The sequence below is a fragment of the Lissotriton helveticus genome, chromosome 1_2, assembly GCF_964261635.1.
Source record: "Lissotriton helveticus chromosome 1_2, aLisHel1.1, whole genome shotgun sequence".
Classification (NCBI taxonomy): Eukaryota; Metazoa; Chordata; class Amphibia; order Caudata; family Salamandridae; genus Lissotriton; species Lissotriton helveticus.
This window is the reverse complement of record NC_136058.1, coordinates 325280251-325294811: the sequence shown is the minus strand read 5'-3', so window position 1 is coordinate 325294811 and position 14561 is coordinate 325280251. Positions and strand designations below refer to the sequence as shown.

General features: G+C 39.7%; 3 non-coding genes across 3 annotated transcripts; all 3 read right to left on the bottom strand.

The window, feature by feature from the left end:
* Positions 1-1203: 1203 nt before the first annotated feature.
* Positions 1204-1275, bottom strand: TRNAC-GCA (transfer RNA cysteine (anticodon GCA)). The gene has a single exon. It is a non-coding gene; the product is annotated as a tRNA-Cys (tRNA).
* A 2095-nt stretch (positions 1276-3370) lies between these two features.
* TRNAC-GCA (transfer RNA cysteine (anticodon GCA)) lies at positions 3371-3442 on the bottom strand. Its single transcript has one exon. It is a non-coding gene; the product is annotated as a tRNA-Cys (tRNA).
* Positions 3443-7699: 4257 nt separating this feature from the next.
* Positions 7700-7771, bottom strand: TRNAC-GCA (transfer RNA cysteine (anticodon GCA)). Its single transcript has one exon. It is a non-coding gene; the product is annotated as a tRNA-Cys (tRNA).
* Between the last annotated feature and the right edge of the window lie 6790 nt (positions 7772-14561).

The following is a 14561-nucleotide window of genomic DNA, read 5'->3' as shown; positions in this document are numbered from 1 at the left end:
AGGAAACACTGAAATGCTATTAAACTGCAATATCCAAGGGAACACTGACTCTGTTAAAGATGATCCAAATGGAATTGATGAAAAGTCCCAATTACAAACAACAGAATCAAAATAGGGTGAGGGGACACCCGGATTTGAAACAGGGACCTCTTGATCTGCAGTCAAATGCTCTACCACTGAGCTATATCCCCAGCTTTTCAGTAAAATCAGAATGACAAAATATGAGTACATCATGAAAGAGTGTGAGGATCATACTAAGTTGTGCCAGACAGTACAACCTTGAAACTGTGGAACAGGAGAAGTAGTCCTTAATATTATTTATTAAAGTAAAACTGGATCATTTAAAAAACAGATTTATTTGTTTCATTGTTATTTTATTTGAATAGGCAGTGGTACATAGAACCAATGCCTCTACATACAATGATTGTTTTGAAACATTCTTAAAGGGGAAGAGGTTTTTACGGGACACCTTATCATTTGAGGATTGGTTACCACAATCACGGAGATGGTGATGAAGTATGATTGTTTTGGGCCAAATTATGGTGGAAAAACATTTCTACGTACCACTACAATTCGGTATTTGGAAGGTACACCCAAGCACCCCTTTCGAATACCTTCCATTTAATACATCAGAAAAAGCCATTTTGCGTTTGCAAATGGCCTGATTCTTCAGACCAGCCTTCTTGCAACTGCAATGATAGTTCGTACCTCTTGCACGTAGGCAGAGCTTTTAAGGAGAAATTAAATAGTTCCTACGTTGCACAAAAATGAAGTGCTTCAAACAAACACATACTTTGCATGCACAGAGAAGAGGTGGAATATATGTAAGACTGGAGACACAGGTGAAATGAGAAATAGATTGACTGCTTCGCTGCCAAGTTTTATACGCCATTTCTTCAGTGCAATACAAGAAAGCACCAAACAGTATAACAAAGTTGTCAATTGCTTTCATAGTCCATTCCCTTTGTTTAGTGCTGTGAAAGGAAGAGCCAAATTACAAAATTGATCAATGATGTTTCAGAAATTTCCCAAAGGGAACAACAAGCAGAGAGTTAAAAACTGCATTTACTCACAGGTTTTGAGCAGGAAAGACTGAAATGCTATTAAAGTGCAATATCCAAGGGAACACTGACTCTGTCAAAGATGATCCAAATGGAATTGATGAAAAGTCCCAATTACAAACAACAGAATCAAAATAGGGTGAGGGGACACCCGGATTTGAACCAGGGACCTCTTGATCTGCAGTCCAATGCTCTACCACTGAGCTATATCCCCAGCTTTTCAGTAAAATCAGAATGACAAAATATGAGTACATCATGAAAGAGTGTGAGGATCATTCTAAGTTGTGCCAGGAAGTACAACCTTGAAACTGTGGAACAGGAGAAGTAGTCCTTAATATTATTTATTAAAGGAAAACTGGATCATTTAAAAAACAGATTTATTTGTTTCATTGTTATTTTATTTGAATAGGCAGTGGTACATAGGACCAATGCCTCTACATACAATGATTGTTTTGAAACATTCTTAAAGTAGAAGAGGTTTTTACGGGACACCTTATCATTTGAGGATTGGTTACCACAATCACGGAGATGGTGATGAAGTATGATTGTTTTGGGCCAAATTATGGTGGAAATTTTTTTTTACGTACCACTACAATTCGGTATTTGGAAGGTACACCCAAACACCCTTTTCGAATACCTTCCATTTAATACATCAGAAAAAGCCATTTTGCGTTTGCAAATGGCCTGATTCTTCAGACCAGCCTTCTTGCAACTGCAATGATAGTTCGTACATCTTGCACGTAGGCAGAGCTTTTAAGGAGAAATTAAATAGTTCCTACGTTGCACAAAAATGAAGTGCTTCAAACAAACACATACTTTGCATGCACAGAGAAGAGGTGGAATATATGTAAGACTGGAGACACAGGTAAAATGAGAAATAGATTGACTGCTTCGCTGCCAAGTTTTATACGCCATTTCGTCAGTGCAATACAAGAAAGCACCAAACAGTATAACAAAGTTGTCAATTGCTTTCATAGTCCATTCCCTTTGTTTACTGCTGTGAAAGGAAGAGCAAAATTACAAAATTGATCAATGATGTTTCAGAAATTTCCCAAAGGGAATAACAAGCAGAGTGTTAAAAACTGCATTTACTCACAGGTTTTGAGCAGGAAACACTGAAATGCTATTAAAGTGCAATATCCTAGGGAACACTGACTCTGTCAAAGACGATCCAAATGGAATTGATGAAAAGTTCCAATTACAAACAACAGAATCAAAATAGGGTGAGGGGACACCCGGATTTGAACAAGGGACCTATTGATCTGCAGTCAAATGCTCTACCACTGAGCTATATCCCCAGCTTTTCGGTAAAATCAGAATGACAAAATATCAGTACATCATGAAAGAGTGTGAGGATCATACTAAGTTGTGCCAGAAAGTACAACCTTGAAACTGTGGAACAGGAGAAGTAGTCCTTAATATTATTTATTAAAGGAAAACTGGATCATTTAAAAACAGATTTATTTGTTTCATTGTTATTTTATTTGAATAGGCAGTGGTACATAGGACCAATGCCTCTACATACAAGGATTGTTTTGAAACATTCTTAAAGGGGAAGAGGTTTTTACGGGACACCTTATCATTTGAGGATTGGTTACCACAATCACTGAGATGGTGATGAAGTATGATTGTTTAGGGCCAAATTATGGTGGAAAAACATTTCTACGTACCACTACAATTCGGTATTTGGAAGGTACACCCAAACACCCCTTTCGAATACCTTCCATTTAATACATCAGAAAAAGCCATTTTGCGTTTGCAAATGGCCTGATTCTTCAGACCAGCCTTCTTGCAACTGCAATGATAGTTCGTACATCTTGCACGTAGGCAGAGCTTTTAAGGAGAAATTAAATAGTTCCTACGTTGCACAAAAATGAAGTGCTTCAAACAAACACATACTTTGCATGCACAGAGAAGAGGTGGAATATATGTAAGACTGAAGACAGAGGTGAAATGAGAAATAGATTGACTGCTTCGCTGCCAAGTTTTATACGCCATTTCTTCAGTGCAATACAAGAAAGCACCAAACAGTATAACAAAGTTGTCAATTGGTTTCATAGTCCATTCCCTTTGTTTAGTGCTATGAAAGGAAGAGCCGAATTCCAAAATTGATCAATGATGTTTCAGAAATTTCCCAAAGGGAATAACAAGCCGAGTGTTAAAAACTGCATTTACTCACAGGTTTTGAGCAGGAAACACTGAAATGCTATTAAAGTGCAATATCCAAGGGAACACTGACTCTGTTAAAGATGAACCAAATGGAATTGATGAAAAGTCCCAATTACAAACAACAGAATCAAAATAGGGTGAGGGGACACCCGGATTTGAACCAGGGACCTCTTGATCTGCAGTCAAATGCTCTACCACTGAGCTACATCCCCAGCTTTTCAGGAAAATCAGAATGACAAAATATCAGTACATCATGAAAGAGTGAGTGGATCATACTAAGTTGTTCCGGAAAGTACAACCTTGAAACTGTGGAACAGGAGAAATAGTCCTTAATATTATTTATTAAAGGAAAACTGGATCATTTAAAAACAGATATTTGTTTCATTGTTATTTTATTTGAATAGGCAGTGGTACATAGAACCAATGCCTCTACATACAATGATTATTTTGAAACATTCTGAAAGGGGAAGAGGTTTTTGCGGGACACCTTATCATTTGAGGATTGGTTACCACAATCACTGAGATGGTGATGAAGTATGATTGTTTTGGGCCAAATTATGGTGGAAAAACATTTCTTTGTACCACTACAATTCGGTATTTGGAAGGTACACCCAAACACCCCTTTCGAATACCTTCCATTTAATACATCAGAAAACGCCATTTTGCGTTTGCAAATGGCCTGATTCTTCAGACCAGCCTTCTTGCAACTGCAATGATAGTTCGTACATCTTGCACGTAGGCAGAGCTTTTAAGGAGAAATTAAATAGTTCCTACATTGCACAAAAATGAAGTGCTTCAAACAAACACATACTTTGCAAGCACAGAGAAGAGGTGGAATATATGTAAGACTGAAGACACAGGTGAAATGAAAAATAGATTGACTGCTTCGCTGCCAAGTTTTATACGCCATTTCTTCAGTGCAATACAAGAAAGCACCAAACAGTATAACAAAGTTGTCAATTGGTTTCATAGTCCATTCCCTTTGTTTAGTGCTGTGAAAGGAAGAGCCGAATTCCAAAATTGATCAATGATGTTTCAGAAATTTCCCAAAGGGAATACCAAGCCGAGAGTTAAAAACTGCATTTACTCACAGGTTTTGAGCAGGAAACACTGAAATGCTATTAAAGTGCAATATCCAAGGGAACACTGACTCTGTTAAAGATGATCCAAATGGAATTGATGAAAAGTCCCAATTACAAACAACAGAATCAAAATAGGGTGAGGGGACACCCGGATTTGAATCAGGGACCTCTTGATCTGCAGTCAAATGCTCTACCACTGAGCTATATCCCCAGCTTTTCAGTAAAATCAGAATGACAAAATATGAGTACATCATGAAAGAGTGTGAGGATCATACTAAGTTGTGCCAGAAAGTACAACCTTGAAACTGTGGAACAGGAGAAGTAGTCCTTAATATTATTTATTAAAGTAAAACTGGATCATTTAAAAAACAGATTTATTTGTTTCATTGTTATTTTATTTGAATAGGCAGTGGTACATAGAACCAATGCCTCTACATACAATGATTGTTTTGAAACATTCTTAAAGTAGAAGAGGTTTTTGCGGGACACCTTATCATTTGAGGATTGGTTACCACAATCACTGAGATGGTGATGAAGTATGATTGTTTTGGGCCAAATTATGGTGGAAAAACATTTCTTTGTACCACTACAATTCGGTATTTGGAAGGTACACCCAAACACCCCTTTCGAATACCTTCCATTTAATACATCAGAAAACGCCATTTTGCGTTTGCAAATGGCCTGATTCTTCAGACCAGCCTTCTTGCAACTGCAATGATAGTTCGTACATCTTGCACGTAGGCAGAGCTTTTAAGGAGAAATTAAATAGTTCCTACATTGCACAAAAATGAAGTGCTTCAAACAAACACATACTTTGCAAGCACAGAGAAGAGGTGGAATATATGTAAGACTGAAGACACAGGTGAAATGAAAAATAGATTGACTGCTTCGCTGCCAAGTTTTATACGCCATTTCTTCAGTGCAATACAAGAAAGCACCAAACAGTATAACAAAGTTGTCAATTGGTTTCATAGTCCATTCCCTTTGTTTAGTGCTGTGAAAGGAAGAGCCGAATTCCAAAATTGATCAATGATGTTTCAGAAATTTCCCAAAGGGAATACCAAGCCGAGAGTTAAAAACTGCATTTACTCACAGGTTTTGAGCAGGAAACACTGAAATGCTATTAAACTGCAATATCCAAGGGAACACTGACTCTGTTAAAGATGATCCAAATGGAATTGATGAAAAGTCCCAATTACAAACAACAGAATCAAAATAGGGTGAGGGGACACCCGGATTTGAATCAGGGACCTCTTGATCTGCAGTCAAATGCTCTACCACTGAGCTATATCCCCAGCTTTTCAGTAAAATCAGAATGACAAAATATGAGTACATCATGAAAGAGTGTGAGGATCATACTAAGTTGTGCCAGAAAGTACAACCTTGAAACTGTGGAACAGGAGAAGTAGTCCTTAATATTATTTATTAAAGTAAAACTGGATCATTTAAAAAACAGATTTATTTGTTTCATTGTTATTTTATTTGAATAGGCAGTTGTACATAGAACCAATGCCTCTACATACAATGATTGTTTTGAAACATTCTTAAAGGGGAAGAGGTTTTTACGGGACACCTTATCATTTGAGGATTGGTTACCACAATCACGGAGATGGTGATGAAGTATGATTGTTTTGGGCCAAATTATGGTGGAAAAACATTTCTACGTACCACTACAATTCGGTATTTGGAAGGTACACCCAAACACCCCTTTCGAATACCTTCCATTTAATACATCAGAAAAAGCCATTTTGCGTTTGCAAATGGCCTGATTCTTCAGACCAGCCTTCTTGCAACTGCAATGATAGTTCGTACATCTTGCACGTAGGCAGAGCTTTTAAGGAGAAATTGAATAGTTCCTACGTTGCACAAAAATGAAGTGCTTCAAACAAACACATACTTTGCATGCACAGAGAAGAGGTGGAATATATGTAAGACTGAAGACACAGGTGAAATGAGAAATAGATTGACTGCTTCGCTGCCAAGTTTTATACGCCATTTCTTCAGTGCAATACAAGAAAGCACCAAACAGTATAACAAAGTTGTCAATTGGTTTCATAGTCCATTCCCTTTGTTTAGTGCTGTGAAAGGAAGAGCCGAATTCCAAAATTGATCAATGATGTTTCAGAAATGTACCAAAGGGAATACCAAGCAGAGTGTTAAAAACTGCATTTACTCACAGGTTTTAAGCAGGAAACATTGAAATGCTATTAAAGTGCAATATCCAAGGGAACACTGACTCTGTCAAAGATGATTCTAATGGAATTGATGAAAAGTCCCAATTACAAACAACAGAATCAAAATAGGGTGAGGGGACACCCGGATTTGAACCAGGGACTTCTCGATCTGCAGTCAAATGCTCTACCACTGAGCTATATCCCCATCTTTTCAGAAAAATCAGAATGACAAAATATCAGTACATCATGAAAGAGTGTGAGGATCATACTAAGTTGTGCCAGAAAGTACAACCTTGAAACTATGGAACAGGAGAAGTAGTCCTTAATATTATTTATTAAAGGAAAACTGGATCATTTAAAAACAGATATTTGTTTCATTGTGCTTTTATTTGAATAGTCAGTGGTACATAGGACCAATGCCTCTACATACAATGATTGTTTTGAAACATTCTTAAAGGGGAAGAGGTTTTTACGGGACACCTTATCTTTTGAGGATTGGTTACCACAATCACTGAGATGGTGATGAAGTACGATTGTTTTGGGCCAAATTATGGTGGAAAAACATTTCTACGTACCACTACAATTCGGTATTTGGAAGGTACACCCAAACAACCCTTTCGAATACCTTCCATTTAATACATCAGAAAAAGCCATTTTGCGTTTCCAAATGGCTAGATTCTTCAGACCAGCCTTCTTGCAACTGCAATGATAGTTCGTACATCTTGAAAGTAGGCAGAGCTTTTAAGGAGAAATTAAATGGTTCCTACGTTGCACAAAAATGAAGTGCTTCAAACAAACATATACTTTGCATGCACAGAGAAGAGGTGGAATATATGTAAGACTGAAGACAGAGGTGAAATGAGAAATAGATTGACTGCTTCGCTGCCAAGTTTTATACGCCATTTCTTCAGTGCAATACAAGAAAGCACCAAACAGTATAACAAAGTTGTCAATTGGTTTCATAGTCCATTCCCTTTGTTTAGTGCTATGAAAGGAAGAGCCGAATTCCAAAATTGATCAATGATGTTTCAGAAATTTCCCAAAGGGAATACCAAGCCGAGTGTTAAAAACTGCATTTACTCACAGGTTTTGAGCAGGAAACACTGAAATTCTATTAAACTGCAATATCCAAGGGAACACTGACTCTGTTAAAGATGATCCAAATGGAATTGATGAAAGTCCCAATTACAAACAACAGAATCAAAATAGGGTGAGGGGACACCCGGATTTGAACCAGGGACATCTTGATCTGCAGTCAAATGCTCTACCACTGAGCTATATCCCCAGCTTTTCAGTAAAATCAGAATGACAAAATATGAGTACATCATGAAAGAGTGTGAGGATCATACTAAGTTGTGCCAGAAAGTACAACCTTGAAACTGTGGAACAGGAGAAGTAGTCCTTAATATTATTTATTAAAGGAAAACTGGATCATTTAAAAAACAGATTTATTTGTTTCATTGTTATTTTATTTGAATAGGCAGTGGTACATAGGACCAATGCCTCTACATACAATGATTGTTTTGAAACATTCTTAAAGGGGAAGAGGTTTTTACGGGACACCTTATCATTTGAGGATTGGTTACCACAATCACGGAGATGGTGATGAAGTATGATTGAATTAGGCCAAATTATGGTGGAAAAACATTTCTAAGTACCACTACAATTCGGTATTTGGAAGGTACATCCAAACACCCCTTTCGAATACCTTCCATTTAATACATCAGAAAAAGCCATTATGCGTTTGCAAATGGCCTGATTCTTCAGACCAGCCTTCTTGCAACTGCAATGATAGTTCGTACATCTTGCACGTAGGCAGAGCTTTTAAGGAGAAATTAAATAGTTCCTACGTTGCACAAAAATGAAGTGCTTCAAACAAACACATACTTTGCATGCACAGAGAAGAGGTGGAATATATGTAAGACTGAAGACAGAGGTGAAATGAGAAATAGATTGACTGCTTCGCTGCCAAGTTTTATACGCCATTTCTTCAGTGCAATACAAGAAAGCACCAAACAGTATAACAAAGTTGTCAATTGGTTTCATAGTCCATTCCCTTTGTTTAGTGCTATGAAAGGAAGAGCCGAATTCCAAAATTGATCAATGATGTTTCAGAAATTTCCCAAAGGGAATAACAAGCCGAGTGTTAAAAACTGCATTTACTCACAGGTTTTGAGCAGGAAACACTGAAATGCTATTAAAGTGCAATATCCAAGGGAACACTGACTCTGTTATGTTAAGGCCATATTTTTTGAGCGCACGGCTGCCCAAGGGGGCGTCCCGGCGCTTTTGCAAAGAGGCCTAAGATCTACAGACACATAGAGGAGCAGCACAGTTGTCAAAAGAATTACGCAGAAAAGAGGAGAGTCTTCAACTCTTTCCTAAACGCCAGGAGGTTTGTAGCTTTGCGTAGAGGGAGAGGGAGCTCATTCCAACATTGGGCTGCCACAAATTGAAAGGCTCGTTCTCCCATCCGAACACGCTTAGCCGGAGGCACCTCCAATTTAGCCAGATCGGCAGATCGTAACACCCTCCGAGGCACATAGAAAGCAATCCGCTTCCTAATATAATTAGGACCGATGGAATGAAGGGCTTTGAAGGCCAGCGTAAGAATTTTAAATCTAATTCTTTTCGAAATAGGCAGCCAGTGCAGCCTATTCAAAAGCAGTTGTGCGCTTGTTCTCCTTGGCAGGCCGAATATAGCTCTGGCCGCCGAATTTTGCACAACTTGCAGTCTGGCCAGAAGATACTTGGGCAGACCTGCAAAGAGTGCATTGGCGTAATCTAATCTAGATCCCACCAACGCCTGCACTACTGTCTTCCGATATTGTACGGACAGCAGAGGAAGAAACTTCCTCAACATCTTGAGGATGCCAAAACATTTCCCAGATAGCCCCATAACATGGGGACTAAACGAGAGCGCATCATCAAGCAGCACTCCCAGATTTTTTGCTTGGGAAGATGATTGCTCAGGGGGAAACATGTCCTGGGGCCACCAGGACTTCCAGTCCGGATCAGGAGCACAGCCGAAGAAAAGCAACTCAGACTTATCTGAGTTGCACTTCAGGCTGTGCCTCAGAAACCACGCGAATACTGCACTCAAACAGCGCTTTATCCTGTCGCCATCAAAAGCCTCACCTTTGCTGCAAGTGAACAAAAGCTGGGTGTCATCAGCATATGAGATGACCCGGGCCCCATAAGTCTCCGCTACAAGCGCCAGAGGAGCCATGTAGATATTAAATATGGTGGGGCTCAGAATGGACCCTTGAGGAACCCCAACCTCTAGCGCTTGCATTTCAGCGGAGAACGGGGGAGCCCAGATCACCTGCCGGCGGCCCGATAGGAAAGACTTAAACCAGTCCAACACCGTCCCCCGCAGGCCGATCTCCCTGAGTCTTAAAAGGAGACCCGCATGAGGGACGGTGTCAAAGGCCGCCGACAAGTCCAACAGGACTAACATAAAGATGATCCAAATGGAATTGATGAAAAGTCCCAATTACAAACAACAGAATCAAAATAGGGTGAGGGGACACCCGGATTTGAACCAGGGACCTCTTGATCTGCAGTCCATTGCTCTACCACTGAGCTATATCCCCAGCTTTTCAGTAAAATCAGAATGACAAAATATGAGTACATCATGAAAGAGTGTGAGGATCATACTAAGTTGTGCCAGAAAGTACAACCTTGAAACTATGGAACAGGAGAAGTAGTCCTTAATATTATTTATTAAAGGAAAACTGGATCATTTAAAAACAGATATGTGTTTCATTGTTATTTTATTTGAATAGGCAGTGGTACATAGAACCAATGCCTCTACATACAATGATTGTTTTGAAACATTCTGAAAGGGGAAGAGGTTTTTGCGGGACACCTTATCATTTGAGGATTGGTTACCACAATCACTGAGATGGTGATGAAGTATGATTGTTTTGGGCCAAATTATGGTGGAAAAACATTTCTACGTACCACTACAATTCGGTATTTGGAAGGTACACCCAAAACCCCTTTAGAATACCTTCCATTTAATACATCAGAAAAAGCCATTTTGCGTTTGCAAATGGCCTGATTCTTCAGACCAGCCTTCTTGCAACTGCAATGATAGTTCGTACATCTTGCACGTAGGCAGAGCTTTTAAGGAGAAATTGAATAGTTCCTACGTTGCACAAAAATGAAGTGCTTCAAACAAACACATACTTTGCATGCACAGAGAAGAGGTGGAATATATGTAAGACTGAAGACAGAGGTGAAATGAGAAATAGATTGACTGCTTCGCTGCCAAGTTTTATACGCCATTTCTTCAGTGCAATACAAGAAAGCACCAAACAGTATAACAAAGTTGTCAATTGGTTTCATAGTCCATTCCCTTTGTTTAGTGCTATGAAAGGAAGAGCCGAATTCCAAAATTGATCAATGATGTTTCAGAAATTTCCCAAAGGGAATAACAAGCCGAGTGTTAAAAACTGCATTTACTCACAGGTTTTGAGCAGGAAACACTGAAATGCTATTAAAGTGCAATATCCAAGGGAAAACTGACTCTGTTATGTTAAGGCCATATTTTTTGAGCGCACGGCTGCCCAAGGGGGCGTCCCGGCGCTTTTGCAAAGAGGCCTAAGATCTACAGACACATAGAGGAGCAGCACAGTTGTCAAAAGAATTACGCAGAAAAGAGGAGAGTCTTCAACTCTTTCCTAAACGCCAGGAGGTTTGTAGCTTTGCGTAGAGGGAGAGGGAGCTCATTCCAACATCGGGCTGCCATAAATTGAAAGGCTCGTTCTCCCATCCGAACACGCTTAGCCGGAGGCACCTCCAATTTAGCCAGATCGGCAGATCGTAACACCCTCCGAGGCACATAGAAAGCAATCCGCTTCCTAATATAATTAGGACCGATGGAATGAAGGGCTTTGAAGGCCAGCGTAAGAATTTTAAATCTAATTCTTTTCGAAATAGGCAGCCAGTGCAGCCTATTCAAAAGCAGTTGTGCGCTTGTTCTCCTTGGCAGGCCGAATATAGCTCTGGCCGCCGAATTTTGCACAACTTGCAGTCTGGCCAGAAGATACTTGGGCAGACCTGCAAAGAGTGCATTGGCGTAATCTAATCTAGATCCCACCAACGCCTGCACTACTGTCTTCCGATATTGTACGGACAGCAGAGGAAGAAACTTCCTCAACATCTTGAGGATGCCAAAACATTTCCCAGATAGCCCCATAACATGGGGACTAAACGAGAGCGCATCATCAAGCAGCACTCCCAGATTTTTTGCTTGGGAAGATGATTGCTCAGGGGGAAACATGTCCTGGGGCCACCAGGACTTCCAGTCCGGATCAGGAGCACAGCCGAAGAAAAGCAACTCAGACTTATCTGAGTTGCACTTCAGGCTGTGCCTCAGAAACCACGCGAATACTGCACTCAAACAGCGCTTTATCCTGTCGCCATCAAAAGCCTCACCTTTGCTGCAAGTGAACAAAAGCTGGGTGTCATCAGCATATGAGATGACCCGGGCCCCATAAGTCTCCGCTACAAGCGCCAGAGGAGCCATATAGATATTAAATATGGTGGGGCTCAGAATGGACCCTTGAGGAACCCCAACCTCTAGCGCTTGCATTTCAGCGGAGAACGGGGGAGCCCAGATCACCTGCCGGCGGCCCGATAGGAAAGACTTAAACCAGTCCAACACCGTCCCCCGCAGGCCGATCTCCCTGAGTCTTAAAAGGAGACCCGCATGAGGGACGGTGTCAAAGGCCGCCGACAAGTCCAACAGGACTAACATAAAGATGATCCAAATGGAATTGATGAAAAGTCCCAATTACAAACAACAGAATCAAAATAGGGTGAGGGGACACCCGGATTTGAACCAGGGACCTCTTGATCTGCAGTCCATTGCTCTACCACTGAGCTATATCCCCAGCTTTTCAGTAAAATCAGAATGACAAAATATGAGTACATCATGAAAGAGTGTGAGGATCATACTAAGTTGTGCCAGAAAGTACAACCTTGAAACTATGGAACAGGAGAAGTAGTCCTTAATATTATTTATTAAAGGAAAACTGGATCATTTAAAAACAGATATGTGTTTCATTGTTATTTTATTTGAATAGGCAGTGGTACATAGAACCAATGCCTCTACATACAATGATTGTTTTGAAACATTCTGAAAGGGGAATAGGTTTTTGCGGGACACCTTATCATTTGAGGATTGGTTACCACAATCACTGAGATGGTGATGAAGTATGATTGTTTTGGGCCAAATTATGGTGGAAAAACATTTCTACGTACCACTACAATTCGGTATTTGGAAGGTACACCCAAAACCCCTTTCGAATACCTTCCATTTAATACATCAGAAAAAGCCATTTTGCGTTTGCAAATGGCCTGATTCTTCAGACCAGCCTTCTTGCAACTGCAATGATAGTTCGTACATCTTGCACGTAGGCAGAGCTTTTAAGGAGAAATTGAATAGTTCCTACGTTGCACAAAAATGAAGTGCTTCAAACAAACACATACTTTGCATGCACAGAGAAGAGGTGGAATATATGTAAGACTGAAGACACAGGTGAAATGAGAAATAGATTGACTGCACAGTGGATCATACTAAGTTGTTCCAGAAAGTACAACCTTGAAACTGTGGAACAGGAGAAATAATCCTTAATATTATTTATTAAAGGAAAACTGGATCATTTAAAAACAGATATTTGTTTCATTGTTATTTTATTTGAATAGGCAGTGGTACATAGAACCAATGCCTCTACATACAATGATTGTTTTGAAACATTCGGGGAAGAGGTTTTTGCGGGACACCTTATCATTTGAGGATTGGTTACCACAATCACTGAGATGGTGATGAAGTATGATTGTTTTGGGCCAAATTATGGTGGAAAAACATTTCTTTGTACCACTACAATTCGGTATTTGGAAGGTACACCCAAACACCCCTTTCGAATACCTTCCATTTAATACATCAGAAAAAGCCATTTTGCGTTTGCAAATGGCCTGATTCTTCAGACCAGCCTACTTGCAACTGCAATGATAGTTCGTACATCTTGCACGTAGGCAGAGCTTTTAAGGAGAAATTAAATAGTTCCTACGTTGCACAAAAATGAAGTGCTTCAAACAAACACATGCTTTGCATGCACAGAGAAGAGGTGGAATATATGTAAGACTGAAGACACAGTTGAAATGAGAAATAGATTGACTGCTTCGCTGCCAAGTTTTATACGCCATTTCTTCAGTGCAATACAAGAAAGCACCAAACAGTATAACAAAGTTGTCAATTGGTTTCATAGTCCATTCCCTTTGTTTAGTGCTATGAAAGGAAGAGCCGAATTCCAAAATTGATCAATGATGTTTCAGAAATTTACCAAAGGGAATACCAAGCAGAGTGTTAAAAACTGCATTTACTCACAGGTTTTAAGCAGGAAACATTGAAATGCTATTAAAGTGCAATATCCAAGGGAACACTGACTCTGTCAAAGATGATTCAAATGGAATTGATGAAAAGTCCCAATTACAAACAACAGAATCAAAATAGGGTGATGGGACACCCGCATTTGAACCAGGGACCTCTAGATCTGCAGTCAAATGCTCTACCACTGAGCTATATCCCCATCTTTTCATTAAAATCAGAATGACAAAATATCAGTACATCATGAAAGAGTGTGAGGATCATACTAAGTTGTGCCAGAAAGTACAACCTTGAAACTATGGAACAGGAGAAGTAGTCCTTAATATTATTTATTAAAGGAAAACTGGATCATTTAAAAACAGATATTTGTTTCATTGTGATTTTATTTGAATAGGCAGTGGTACATAGGACCAATGCCTCTACATACAATGATTGTTTTGAAACATTCTTAAAGGGGAAGAGGTTTTTACGGGACACCTTATCATTTGAGGATTGGTTACCACAATCACTGAGATGGTGATGAAGTATGATTGTTTTGGGCCAAATTATGGTGGAAAAACATTTCTACGTACCACTACAATTCGGTATTTGGAAGGTACACCCCAAACCCCTTTCGAATACCTTCCATTTAATACATCAGAAAAAGCCATTTTGCGTTTGCAAATGGCCTGATTCT